Source organism: Coptis chinensis, chromosome 2 (assembly GCF_015680905.1).
Source record: "Coptis chinensis isolate HL-2020 chromosome 2, ASM1568090v1, whole genome shotgun sequence".
NCBI lineage: Eukaryota > Viridiplantae > Streptophyta > Magnoliopsida > Ranunculales > Ranunculaceae > Coptis > Coptis chinensis.
Window position 1 is genome coordinate 82,535,494 of NC_141457.1, and position 14,542 is coordinate 82,550,035.

The 14,542-nt window shown below is 38.2% G+C and overlaps 2 long non-coding RNA genes across 2 annotated transcripts; both read left to right on the forward strand.

Annotated features, from left to right (window-relative positions):
• Nucleotides 1-2,302: 2,302 nt before the first annotated feature.
• On the forward strand, nucleotides 2,303-6,852 carry LOC147518290 (uncharacterized). The gene is made up of 3 exons (XR_015214029.1): nucleotides 2,303-2,435; nucleotides 2,525-2,605; nucleotides 6,794-6,852. It is a non-coding gene; the product is annotated as an uncharacterized LOC147518290 (long non-coding RNA).
• A 3,393-nt stretch (nucleotides 6,853-10,245) lies between these two features.
• On the forward strand, nucleotides 10,246-11,416 carry LOC147518291 (uncharacterized). The gene is made up of 3 exons (XR_015214030.1): nucleotides 10,246-10,277; nucleotides 10,414-10,533; nucleotides 11,104-11,416. It is a non-coding gene; the product is annotated as an uncharacterized LOC147518291 (long non-coding RNA).
• The last annotated feature ends 3,126 nt before the right edge of the window (nucleotides 11,417-14,542 follow it).

Below are 14,542 nucleotides of genomic sequence, written 5' to 3' on the forward strand. Positions count from 1 at the left end.
GCCGCTACAATGAGGAAAACTAATTCATCCGAGAAGTATGACTGCAGCTGGATATACACATTTTACTCCTTCCGCAAAGGTAAGAAAAAAAAGTGGTGGTTGGATGAGCCATGGAAGTAAAGCTAAAAGTCTCGACTATGTTCCTAACATTGTCGGTCAAATGAAAGTGAATGGTTCTCAGTGCACCAAGTCCGCCAGATCTGATTCAGAAAATCAACTAATGGTGAGAGAGTTTGTTTTGTTCGAGGTTGAACCTAGAAAGGCAGATCAAGAAACATCAAGTTTCCTAACAAATGTGGAGCTTGCAGCCATTGTTATCAAGGTTCCGAAAGAGACGGAAGCAAGTCTAAACAGTGATGATAGGCAACAAATTGATAACCGTGAAGACTTACTGGGCATGAGACTGCGAGAGAAATCACTTGATAAGAAACTCTCTTCTATTGAATATGTAATGAATGGACCTTTTTTTGGAAGTCAAAGCCTTTCTAGCATTCTAGCTGTACTTCCTAGTGGTGTTCATGGCTTGTCACCTACGGGATTACCTTCACCTCTGCTCGACAGATGGAGATCGGGCGGATCATGTGACTGTGGAGGTTGGGATCTAGGCTGCCAACTAAGAGTTCTTTCCAATCATGATCAACGTGCTAAAAAATTAGATTCCACCACCTTGAGTTGCGGCCAAGAAAAATTTGATATCTAGCCTCATCGAACAAATACAGAGTTTCCTTTTACACTAAAATCCCCAAATTTTGCAAAGAAAAATTGCAATTTCTTATTTTTTTGTGAACTCTATCAACAGCTACCAATGATATAAAGCAAAAACAATTACTTTACAGCCAAAATTGAATTTAAATAGAGCAAAAAACAATACCTGATAGCCGAAATTTGGGAGAGCTGTATTCTGCTGCTTTACTGGTGACGATGAGAGACCGATAGAAGTTGAAGAAGAATGGAGGATAGAAGTTGAAGAAAAAAGAGAGACCGAGAGAAGGTTAGAGAGTCTGAAGTTAGAAGTTTAGAGAGAGTTTTGGAAGTTGAAAAGACCTAAGTTTGAGCGCGAGACGGTTTTTGGCCCTACTTTCTAATAATTTTTCGCGTGGGGTTTTGGTAGACTTTGTCCACGGTATGCTTAAGTTTTTTGCAGACATTAGCCACCTTTTTTGTTCACATCGTGGGGTATATGAACATCAAAATACAAATTAGGCGATATTGGTTTGTTCCGTGGTATATGACATACTATATACCACTGTTTTACGAGACTAGTGGCTTTTGCTTGTACCGAAATTAGAAAAGTTTTTCTTACCGTGGCATATGCCTATTAGCCACTGTTATTAGAGAAACAGTGGTATATGCACTTTGACCTACCGTGGCTAATGAGCATTTATGTAGTAGTGACTTATGTACCCTCCTGATCAAGAGCATACTACTTTCATCACGGCACAGGGAACATATTGTTATCGGGTTATGCCTTTTGTTTTAAAAAATGCAGGGGCAACGTACCAACGCTTGGTCACAACGATGTTCAAAGATCATATCGGTGATTTTGTCAAAGTCTATGTTAACGACCTCCTGATCAAAAGTAAATAGAAGTCTGATCATCTTGCACACCTTTGTGCGTCTTTCCAGATCCTGAGGAAGTATCGGATGAAACTTAACCCAGCTAAATGTACCTTCGGTGTTACCTCCGGGAAATTCTTAGGACATCTGGTTACTAAACGTGGAATTGAAGCTAACCCGGACCATCAAAGCTATTCTTGATATGCTTTCTCCAAGGTCTCGAAAGAAAGAGGTAATGCAGTTGGTTGGTAGGCGTCTTGCCGCACTTAACAGGTTCATTAGTAGAAGTTCGGATAAGTGTCAGGTTCTGTACAAGTTACTAAGCACTAGTAGAAAAAAGGCTTTTTGTGACTGTTTTAAAATGGTATTTGTGACTGTTCTATTCGAAACGGTCACAAATGGCATAAAAGGGTTTTTGTGACTGTTTTAAAAAGTTTTTAGTGACGTGCGTTTTCGAAACGGTCACAAATGGTTTTTTTTTTTCTAAAGAAGGTGTATATGTGTGGAGAACTATTTGTGACTATTTCACTAAAATAGTTACGTATTATCCGACTCTTAAGTGACCGTTTGACCCATTATATGACCTAGGTAGTTTTTGGTCTACGCCCACAGCTCCACTAAAAACAAAAAAACACGACACACCCACGTTCGCTCAACTCCCGCTTTAGTTGAAACTCTTCAAATTCTGTAATCATACAAACACGAAAAACAGAAACACTTTCGCGAGCTTCCTTCAAACTCAAAGTCTAAACACACTTCGCGACTCTATCTTCACTCTCTCAACCTAAATCAATTCCTCACGACTCTCTCTTCACTCATTCTCCATCTAAAATTGATTACCTCTCCAAAATTCAGTTCGGTAATTGAAGACAGACAAGGTTAGTTCTTTATCTCTATTCGATTTTGAATTTGTTGCAGTAAAAAGTTTTGGTTTTTGAGTTCTATACCAATATTTTTTTTGGAACAGGGGAATTTCAATTGATTGTGATTAGGATTTCTACGTGTTCACAGCTCTCTCGAACAACAATATCCAGTTAAATCAAGTAAGGTATGGGTTTTCATTTGATTTGGATTTTTTTTTACAATTTGTGCTTTATTCCTGATTTAAGGTGGTCGTTAGTGTTTTTTTTTGTTTATGAAACGAAGGTTTACTTTAGGGGCTATAAACGAAGGTTTCACAAATGGTTATCTAACATGATTTTTTGTTTTTTAATTTTAAACTAGACTATATTTTTCAGTTAACTCTATTTTCGTATTTGCTTGTTTGTCGACGATAAGGACTTATCGTATTTTGTTTTGGTAGCCTGAGATGGACAAGTCATGGATGTCGAGAGATATATTTTCTACTGAATATGTAGAAGGCGTTAATCAGTTTCTTACATTTGCTTTTGATAATGCAAAACGTAAGAATTGTATACCCTGTCCATGCATTGAATGTGGGAATATGTACGAATTTGATATAGTGGAGGTGGGACGTCATCTGAGAACGAAAAGGATTGAACAAACGTATTGCACATGGGTGTGGCATGGGGAAGATGCTCCAAAGGAGTCAGCATCGAGTAGGAGTCAGAGGAAGGTTTTGATGAGGGTGGACTAGATGAGGCCGCAAACATCGCAAAAATGTTTGAGGCCACTTAGGAGACTTTCATGGGGAACCCTGAAAAACTTTGTGAACTGATTGAAGAAGCTGATTTACCTTTTATGACGACGGGTGTAAAAAAATACACCAAGTTATCATCTCTGGTTAAGCTTTTTCAATGTGAAGGCAATGAGTGGGTGGTCCGATAAAAGCTTCTCTATGGTGTTGGCTCTGTTTAAGGATATGCTCCCAGATTGCAATGAGCTGCCTTTTTGACCATGAGAGAGGCGAAGGAAACGTGTGCGTTTTTGGAATAAAGCATGAGAAGATTCACGCGATGTCCCAATGATTGTATTCTCTATAGAGGTTTAATAAACAAGGATAGAACTACTTGTCCTACATGTGGGCGTCAAGGTATAAGGTGAAAAAGAATAACCCGACCAAAATTATAGTGTTCCAGCAAAAGTACTATGGTATTTCCCAATAATCCCTAGACTTAAAAAAATGTTTCAATCTGTTGAAACGGCGAAGAATTTGGTATGGCATGCGAATGAAAGAGAGGTAGTTGATGGTCAAATGAGTCACCCAAGCTGATTCCCAAGCATGGAGACACGTCGATCAATCTTGGCCAGAGTTTGCAACTAATTCGAGAAGTCTTCGGTTTGCACTTTCAACCGATGGCTTTAATCCACACAGTTCTCTTAGCAGCAGACATAGTTGTTGGCCTGTTATATTGGCGACTTACAACCTGCCACCATGGCTGTGCATGAAGAGAAAGTTCTTAATGTTAACATTGTTGATATCAGGTCCGCACCAACCTGGTAACAACATTGATGTTTATCTTGCACCTTTGATTGAAGATCTTCAGTTGTTATGGCAGCCCGGTGTTGAGGTATATGATGCCTATAAGCAAGAATCCTTTATACTTAGGGCTGTGCTATTGTGGACAATCAGTGATTTTCCCGCCTTTGGAAACTTAGTCGGTCAGATTGTCCAAGGGGTATCTTGCTTGTCCAAGATGCGGGAAAATACAGATTCTATTAGATTGAAACACGGCAAGAAGAATGTATACCAGGCACACAGGAGATGGCTTCCAGAAAACCATCCGTACCGAAAGGAGAAAAGACCATTTAATGGTAAGCAAGAGCTGCGATCAAGTCCAGAATCATTGAGCGGGTGCAAATCTTCACAAAAGTTGAGCATTTCAAAAACTCATGGGGAAAGCCACCAGAAAGTGCTAGAAAGTCAAAAAAATCAAAGAAGGAGAAGGCGCGAATTAGGTCCAAAGGTTCAAAGAAAAGAAAAAGGGGAAAGGAGCAAATAAGTTCTAAGGATCTGAAACACCAAAGCGGAGGAAAACTGATGGTGTACACAAAAATCATGAGGAAGGTCATTTGGAAAAAGAGATCTATATTTTTGAGTTGCCTTCGGAGACATTTGCTTTTGAGACATAACTTGGATGTCATGCATATTGAGAAAAATGTGCGTGATAGCATCATTGGGACTTTGCTTAACATTCCATTGAAAACAAAGGATTCACTTCAAAGCCGACTTGACCTTGTAGAGATGCACTTAAGGGAAGAACTAGCACCGAGAAGAGAGGGACAAGATTCTACCTACCGCCAAACATGTTATACATTATCTAGAGAAGAGAAAGAGGAAGTTTGCAACACACATTTTGAACCGGAAGGTCCCGGATGGATATTGTTCTAATTTCAAATCTTGTGTTTCAATGAAAGATTTGAAATTATATGGTCTTAAATCTCATGATTGCCATCGACTAATGCAACAACTTCTTCCCCGTGGCGATACGATCGGTGTTGCCAAAGCATGTGAGGTATACCATTATTCGGTTATGCTTCTTCTTTAATGCTCTTTGCACAAAAATAGCGGATGTGTCGAAATTGGATAATATTCAGAAAGATTTGGTGGTAACTTTGTGTTTGTTAGAAAAGTTTTTCCCACCATCATTCTTCGACATCATGGTGCATTTTGATAGTTCATCTTGTAAGGGAGGTCGAGCTATGTGGTCCAGTTTTTTCCGATGGATGTATCCCTTTGAGAGGTAAGTGAATGATTTTTTTAATTTATTTATTAAATGTCTCATAATGCACGTATCAAAGGTTTAAAGCTTTAAAAAACTTTCTAGGTACATGATGGTGTTAAAGGGATATGTTAGGAATCAAAACCGTCCAGAAGGATGTATGGCGGAGAATTATATTGCGTAAGAAGTCGTTGAGTTTTGTGATGAATTCTTGAGTGAAGTAGATGCAATTGGAGTTCCTTCCACAAGAAACATGACAGACAATGATTTGGAAGATGGAGATACAATTTGCAGTGGAAGACCGATTGGGGGTTCGCATGTTGTTGAAGTTGATGAGAAGTCCTGGCAACAAGCACATCTTTATGTGTTGGAAAACATGAAAGAAGTTCAGCCTTATATCAAGTAAGTAGATAAACGCACAATAGTTCAATTTAACTAGATGTTTATCTCCAACGTTTCCATAAGGGAGCTGGTAGTTAATACTTGTATTCTTTTAATTATTAACATAAAAGGGAGCATATGGACTACCTAAAGCTTCAAAATCATCGCAAGGGTGTAAAATGGATAAAAGCTGAGCATAATCGCACCTTTATTAATTGGCTTCGCCAAAAGGTATGTTTTGTTAACACTCTATTGTTACTTAAAAAATTAAAACACTGTTCTTAATATTGTTTGAGAACCAGGTTGAGGAAGAGCAAGACATACCAAATAACAAAGTCTCCGAAACGTTGCAGTTTTTGGCCATGGGACCTAGTCTAGATGTGCTAAAATATTCCGGATATGAAGTTAAGGGTTTTCGCTATCACACAAAGGACCGAGAAGCTAAACTAGTCAACCAAAATAGTGGAGTCAGTGTAGTGGCCTCAGTAATGCAGATTTCTAGTGCCAAGGACAAGAATCCTGTAATTTCGGATATGTGCTTTTATGGTGTGCTTACTGAAGTATGGGTGTTGGATTACTTGACCTTCGAGATTCCTATTTTCAAGTGTGACTGGGTTGACAGCAAGAGAGGCATTAAGGTTGATGAATTGGGTTTCACATCTGTGCAACTTGGTAAAGTTGGCCACAAGTTCGACCCTTTTATTTTTAGCGCCCCAAGCCAAGCAAGTTTTTATGTGAGTGACCAACTAAATATGGGATGGTGAGTTGTCCTTGCAACTCCTGAAAAGAGACTATCGCAATAAGAACGATGATTTGGGTTTGATGATGATTCCATTACGCATACAAATGCCGCCAACTATTGACTCCTTTGATTTAGCTAATGAATTGCCATTGCCTTATGCTCGTGAAAATTGTGAAGGGATTTGGGTCGAGCCGAATGAGTTTTTCTTTAAGTTAAATAAGACTTCTTACTAGTCATTATGGGACTTTTCTTTTCTTTTTTCTTTTTTTTTTTGTTGTTTTTTATCGGGTTTTAAGAATGTTTCAAGTTTTTGTGTTAAACTTACAGCCTAAACTGAGATGACTAGTCTTTGTTTACATTTGCATGTTTACATTTCTAAACAATTAAAGACCTACTTGGTGGAAGCTTTATATATGGAAGCTTTTATATATATATATATATATATATATATATATATATATATATATATAAACAAAAATGGTCTTTACAGGTACACTCATGGATCCAGAAGAGCATTCAGAATCACAAGAGTATTCAAATTCAAGAGAATTCAGACTTCGGAAGATGGCTCGAGAAGATCATTCAACTCCAAAGATGGTTCACAAGGGCATTCAAACTCGGAAGATGGCTTTGAAGACCATTCAGACTCAGAGAAGCGGTTGGGCTCAAAAGATATGGAAGTTGACGAGGCAGTAGCAAAAGGTTCAAGCAAAAAAAGGAAAGTTAGAAGAGCGGCAAAGTGTGTAAAAATAAAAAAATTGAAAAAGGGTGAATATCAAGGAGTTGTTTATAATGAATCTGGGCAACCAATTGGTCAAGGTGGAACTGACATCGGTAGTTATGGAGGCTACTTGGTGAGGGCAAGAGTAAGGATTACAATAACTAATTGAAAAGATGTATCACCAACATTGAAGAAAAATTTGTGGATCTCTTTGAAGGTACATTAATCTAATGCTTTATAAGCTAATTTCATTTTGTTTACATGATTAACTAATATGCTACCTACAAATAGGAAAAATTTAAGTTGGACACAAACGAAAGATCTATTCGTACAAGTGCGATGGGCAGGTTGTGGAAAGCATTCAAGTCTCGTCTTACTAGACGGTACATCTTACCTTTTAAGAATAAACCCAAGAGACTCAAGAAAATACCAAAGTTGTATAGAAAAGTAATCACCAAGAAGATTGGGATACTTTTGTAAAAAGTAGACTTACACCTGAATTTCTCGCACGTATTTCTCTTAATTTTATTTTGCTTTTGTTTGTACATGCATGCAAGCTATTGTTTTACCGTCTTAGTTTCTTGAAAGTCCTAAAGAGGCTAGTATCCATGTAATCTTGGTGGATTCCAAGCAAAGAGGTCGTGGCACTGGGGGAGGTTGGACTTGTGGCGAGAAGGCCAAGTTTAGTTTGAGTGGATTTTGTTGATTTGTGGTTTCCTTTTTTTTTAGATTCAGTAGGGTTGATTATACAAGAGAGCTTATGAGAATTTATCTTGTAAGATTCTAGGTGGATTCCCTTGCATCATCTGTTCTTGGTTGCATGTCATCCTTAGTCTGTTGTAGTCTCCCCTTCCGAAGTTATCGGGTTGGCATGACTAAGTGTTTAAACCTGTTATCTCCATCTTCGCAACAATAAAAGTCTCGCTTTATCTCTATGCTTCTACTTTAGATTTGTCATTTGGTTTGGGTTCGTCTTCATTCATTGCTGCTGCCCTTTGTATTCCTTTTTGTCGAGTTTCTCTGCCGCCGCCCTTTGTATTCACGCTCAAGTCTGCCATTGTTTAATCATGCTTACCGAAGTTCAAGGGCTGCAATGACTGAAATTGTGCGAGAATGTGACAAAATGATATTAGATCTAAATTTATAATAACTAAATCTATGTCTAGATGATTAGAATTCTGTGGGAGTTTGTATTCACACTATACTAGGAAGTATACCCAGAAGGCCAGAAGCATCATTAGATGTTTTGGTAGATTGAGATTGATGTCCCTTACGGCTGTTGTGTTTGATTTGTTTAGAACTTTCGGTGTTTGTTCTAAAAGTCGTTGTCTCTTCCTCGGTTGTTGCCACCATGACTCAACTTTTTTTACGCAGCTAGCTTCAACGGTCGACTGATTTTCAAAAAGTTAAAATAGGGAGTATTGAAACTTGTGTAAGTGGAGGACTGAAGTGAAATACCCAACGATATTTGCCACCTTTTTTTCTTGTTTTTGCATGGATGGAGACCAATAACATCAGCAAATCGATATTTTCGTGTTTGTTTGCGTTTGGGATTTTTTAGTTGAATACTTGAATAGGGGTTACTACTAGTGCATGAAAATATGAGGCCAAAATGAAATGGTCGACTAGCAGTGGGTTTCATAAGTGCTTGAAATTTGATATAGGTCAAGGTTAATTATGATCATCTCTAGAGATAGACTTTTAGACACTAGGGGGAGTTAACCCTTTTTTTTTTTATGCTTTGTAAGTATAAATTCTGTTAAAAATGAAAGTGAAATGTACATTGAGTACAAGAGATTAGCAGGGTCAATGCACCCTGCTAGGATTCAAGCTAAACTGCATCTACTACTATTTATATCTATAGGGTAGGATACAATTAATCAAATCTAAAAAGCCTATCAAAAGGTGCTTCCTACTTCTGCAACCAACCATGTAGGTCTACCATTTGTCCAGGTAGCTTCATTCGGTTGTAGAGATGCTCCTGCCTTAGCCAAAGCATCAGCACTGAAGTTTCCCTCCCTCCAAATGGTAGTGTTGTTTTATGCTGATAATGTTTTATGCTGTTTTATATGGTTTCTGACAATACATTGAATTACTACCCAAGAGAACAACATCAGGTGTACTTCGTCAGCCGAACTCTGCTCGACGCAGAGACGAGGTACTCCTAGATCGACTTGTCTACCCTTGCATTAGTGTTCTCAGTTAAGAAGCTTAGGCCTTACTTCTACGCACACACGATCAGAATAATTACAAAGTCTTCTGGGCTTAACATGGCTCGGAGCTCTAAGATCTCGAAGTCTAACTGTCTTCAGTGACTCCCAGCTCATTGTCAACAAACTTGGGGGTAGGTACAAGGACGAACGAATGGCTACCCACCTTGACCAGATTAAGGGGCTCTCTACCCACTTCCAACAGTTCAGGATATTCCAGCTTCCCCGACTTGACAATAGGCACCCCCGATGCATTTGCCTACGTGGCCTCCATGTTGTGAACTAATGAAGCTCGGAGTATCCCCAATATAAGGAGCTACCCAAAGATCGGGTCTCAGAGGTCGATTTGGGGCCCCATTCAGCCCTAAGCAGCAGCCGAGCTGGATGGACCCCCGGCAAGTACCTTCTTGGCGGTACTCTTTCCCTCTATCTTCATATTTGTCATTCTTGGGGTCGCTCCCCGTTTGATCGGGGATAGAGTACCAAGTCAGGGAATACTTGAGTATCACATCGTCCCACCCCACTCCAAACCAAAACAATCTAGCTACTAGAAGCAGCCTAGCTACTAGAGGAAGGGAACTCAAAACTAGCTACTAGGGGACGAGAGAGAACAAGAAAGCTATCGTCGCATTCACGTTAGGCTGTTATGCTTGTTCTCTTTATTTGCTATATACCGCGATTCACGATCTCACTATGCTATTACCTTGAGGTTTTCGGGATGTCTGCTGGATATTGAGGTTTTTCGAGTGTATAACCCATCGCCATTTTACAATCCCATATCAGTAATTGTTCCTATAGACGACGAAGTTATCTTCTTGAGTTAATCACTTTAAGGGCCTATAGGAATGTTTTTCTCATTCAAAACTACTTCCGCTAAAGTATTATTTCAAGAAATGGTTTTAAACAGCTCTAGTACATAACGTATTTATTTTTTTTTTTAATTTGTAAGAATCTTAGCGAAGTGCAATCTGTGGCTTAAAAGCAAAAGAAGTTTAACCACCTAACAAAGGGGGATGAGTATTGATAATCGCGTGGAGAAAAAGGTAAGTAAATGTATATAGCATTCCTCTAATTTGTTATTTGATATGTAATATAGCATTCCTTTAATTTGTTATTATTTATGTAATATTGCATTCCTCTAATTTGTTATTATTTGATGTGCTATATACTTCAAAATAGAGACAAGAGGAGGGCGCATCATTTATTGGAAAGGACAGGTCTTATGGGTGGCAACTTTCCCTCCAAGGCAAAGATGGTAACTATGCAAATGATGCTACCAAGGAAGTTGCAGAGAGAATAGTACGTTTCAGTCTAGTATACTTCCTAGTATAGTGTGAATGTTATATTAATAGTAATAATAAGGTTACAATATAGAGGCGTTAGAAAGGTGCCACATTGACCAAGGTGATGATTTGCTTCTCTTGTTTTACTTTCTATATTTGATCATGTTGCTTAGCTTATCATACTAAGGGGCAGTTCTTGAATGGTACATGGAAAATTTTAAGAATATAAGTTACCCACTTGCACTCCTTTTCATCTTTGCCCCCATGCACGCACAACTAGAATGGATATCTGGGGGGGGAGGGTTCAAAACCACTTGAGGAAGGGTGTCATAAAACTCCTTTTTATTTTGAGAAACATTTGTGTGATTATTAAGTCCACTGTATGAATCAAAGTTCAACTGAGAGGGTGACAACACTTTTGAGAAACTTTTGATGGGTTGCTCGAGATACTTGCTTAGAAACAATAAACAAGGTGTAGATTATGGTTGTGACCAACCCTCTTATTAATTCAAATCTTGCACTGTTTTCTGCTTCTGTGGTTTTGGGTGACTGATAAGTCTACATCCACACTCTCATTATCTTGTAGGATGATTATCAAACGCAGGTCAAGGAAGGAACTTTAGAGGTTGAGGGTACTAAAGACGTACTGACTCTGGCATTGGGTACTCCGGAACACGGTGGTCGTGTTAGAGGCGTAGGAGATGGAGTCACCACCACACAGTACTTTCACCTAATAAAGCGTGGATCTAAGAAACATGTGCGTGCATTGGAGTCGAAAGCTCGCGAGGAAGAGGAAAAAAGAAAAAAGGAAGAACAAAAAAGAAAAAAGGCAGAAGAAAAGGGAAAGGAAGAACGGAAAAAAAGAAAAGAATTGAAGAATAAATATAAGGAGTTAGAAGCAAAATTTAATGATCGCCTCACTTCTCTCCGCGGCCGGAAAAATTGCTTGAATAGCCACAAAAAGTGACAATAGAGACCATATCCCCCCTTTAGGTGGTGCACATAGCAAGCAGAAAAGTAAGCTTTTAAATATTGTTTACACTACTTTAGAATTGGGTGTTTTTGTTTCCTATTTCGCTTTTTATTTTGTAAATATTCTCTAACATATATAGCCGAAGAACAAGGAAGAGAAGAGTCGTCTGTCGGAAACAAACTCTGAACCTGATTTTAGGAAGGTACATGCTAAGGGAACAAGTCATTCCCCACTTCCAAATCCTATGCTTCCTCTTGGAAAGGTATCGTTGTCACAATCCTTGCAGTATCACATTTTACTTAATATAATAGATAGGTTCTGAATCTGATTAGCACCACAGTCTTCTAATCCACTTCGTTATTTTCATATTGTTAATTACTAAAAACTCTGTATACAATTAGGACCTGAGTTGCAGTTTGGCTGTGGGTTCCAAGTCCAATATTGTTGCTAAGGGTAAGGTTTACGTGGAGCTTGGACCAGAGACTAAGTTGCACAATGTTCCCTTAGGGCCAAACAATGCACGCGTATCAGTTGATAAGATTTTGGAAGGTAAAGATCATGTTGCTCTTCCTATACCAGTTCGCGATGAAATTTGGTAATTTTGAAAGATGCTCTTGGATCACAAGTTGCTTGGCCAAAGCACTTAGTATTGAAAGGCATTGAGGTAATTTCATTAAGTTTTAATTTATTTTGAAGTACTTTAAAATATTTTTTGTGTGTGTCTAGTTTTTTTTTTTTTTTTTTTTTTTTAGTTCTAAATATTCTCACCTAAAATTTGTTGAAGACCAAAAAGGCTAATTCTCGATACCACCAAAAATTCTAAAAAGGAAAATGCTTTGAAGTAACAAGTCGCACCAAGATCTGAAATCATACATGGGATCTTGGAAAGGTGAATACTAGTGCTTGAATCCCTGTTTTATGTTGTATTTGCAATTAACCCATTATGACTTTACAATTCATCTTAGGGCGGAGTTGAGTTTGGCTATTGGATTTCAAATCCAATGTTGTTGCTAAGGGTATAGTCTACGAGGAGCTTGGACCGGAAACTAAGTTGCACAATGTTCCCTTAGGGCAATACAACTCACATGTAGCAGTTGGGAAGATTTTGGAAGGTAAAGAACAAGCTCTTCTTCCCCGTACCGGTTGGTGATAAGTTGAAATTTGTGGAAGACAGCTATTGGATCACGTTGCTTGGCCCCAGGGAATTAGTGGTGAAAGCCAACCAGGTAAAAATATCGATGATTGTAAATTTATAAGAATCCCACTTTAGGATCGGACCTCTCCCTTTCTCTGTCTAGCTCCCTCTATTTATACATTTCTTCCTTCTAATCCACCTCATGATTCTTACACAACTCAACATTCCACCTCCAATTTGTGTAGATGTGCATCTGGCACTTCCGCTCCACATACACATAGGCCATAACACAGCCCACTGCAGGACACTTCAAGCCACTGCCAGATACCTACAGACCACTTCCAGCCCATGTACACATAGGCCATGTTGCGGCCACCCTTGCTAGACATGACATTATAATTTTTTATGCTTATCTTTTATTTTTCGGTTTCTGAATCAGGATAAAATAGGGCAACCGAGTAAAAGTAAAGGCGAAAAAACTAAGTCAGTTGGCCATAGCAAAGGAAGCGATCTATGCACTTCCTTTGGTGCCATGATTGGTACAATTATTCAAAGTGGTCGATTTTAAGTTTCCATATGGACAAGAATTATTCAAGATAACATAGAGTTTTTTCATACATAGAGACAAATGGCGGAAGGATGTTTGTAATCTTGAATCTGTCGAGTCTCCTTGTATGGTTGCATATATGAGGTGATAAAACTTACGTTGTTACTAACTATTTTATTGAATGTTTTTCGCGCTTTTATAAATGAGTTGTGTTTTCACATTTCAGATGCTTGTATGAGAAATTTGTTTGTTCTAGAGATGGATATTTGTTTGTCAACCCGGCTGTCTTTAGTGTTGTGGATTCAAAAGAAAAACTAAACTTGTTCTTGATAGATCGAGGGAAGCAAACATGAATGAAATTGTTTTCATTCCTTACAACCCATGGTATGGACATATATTATATTGGTTTTGTTGAACTCATATTTGGTTACAAGTACATATTAAATGCTAGTTAATAACTTGTTTGGTTTTAGCTTCCATTGGATTGTGATTGTCATTGACTTGTCTAGTATGGATGTTTATTGGTTGGATTAGTTACATGGTAAATGCACGGTGACATGAAAATCATTATCAACACGTCGCGTAACTATTTCCATAATGCATTTATTGGTATACTTTTTTTTTATTATATATGTAGACTTTTTATTTCTTATATTGACATTAATTGCTTAAATTTTTAACTTGAAGTGCGTTGATAGCTTTAAAAGAGATCCAAGTGAATAGAAGTTCTCAAAAACCATGTTGGCACCACATCAAGGTAAACGATTACAGTTACTATTTTTTTTTTATAAGCAAGTTTAGGTTGTTTGAGAGGTCCCCTACCCTTTTTCATTAATAATTGTAAAATTGTATTACATCCTCGACATACACTTTCCCCATAGCATCATCATAGACTATTTTCTTTATATCCACAGAAAATGAGCTAGGGATAACTTCTATGTATCTTACATCGGGTACATTACTTGCTAAAGCATCAACTAATTTATTACATTCTCTATAAACATGTCTTATAGAAAACATTTCCATTTGACCCATAAGTTCCAATGCATCGTAAGCTTCCTTGCTTGCCACGGGTGTTGCTCCTGTTTTTAGTGAAGGAGATAACATTTGTAGAGTCCTGTCCTTGCCTCCATTCTTCTTATGTTGTATTGTTTAGCTAGCTTTAGCCCTTGATACAGGCCCCTGCAATTCTATAAGCTCCACAATAAGAAGTTGAAGACGCTTGAAACCTTCACCCTTTCCGACTTCATGTTGATCTTATCAAACAAACTATGATATCATGCATGAGACTTGGCTTTTATGAAATATCTTCGTGATCCATGTTACAACCTGAATTCTTTGACTTGGCATTATTAAAATCCACATTTCCA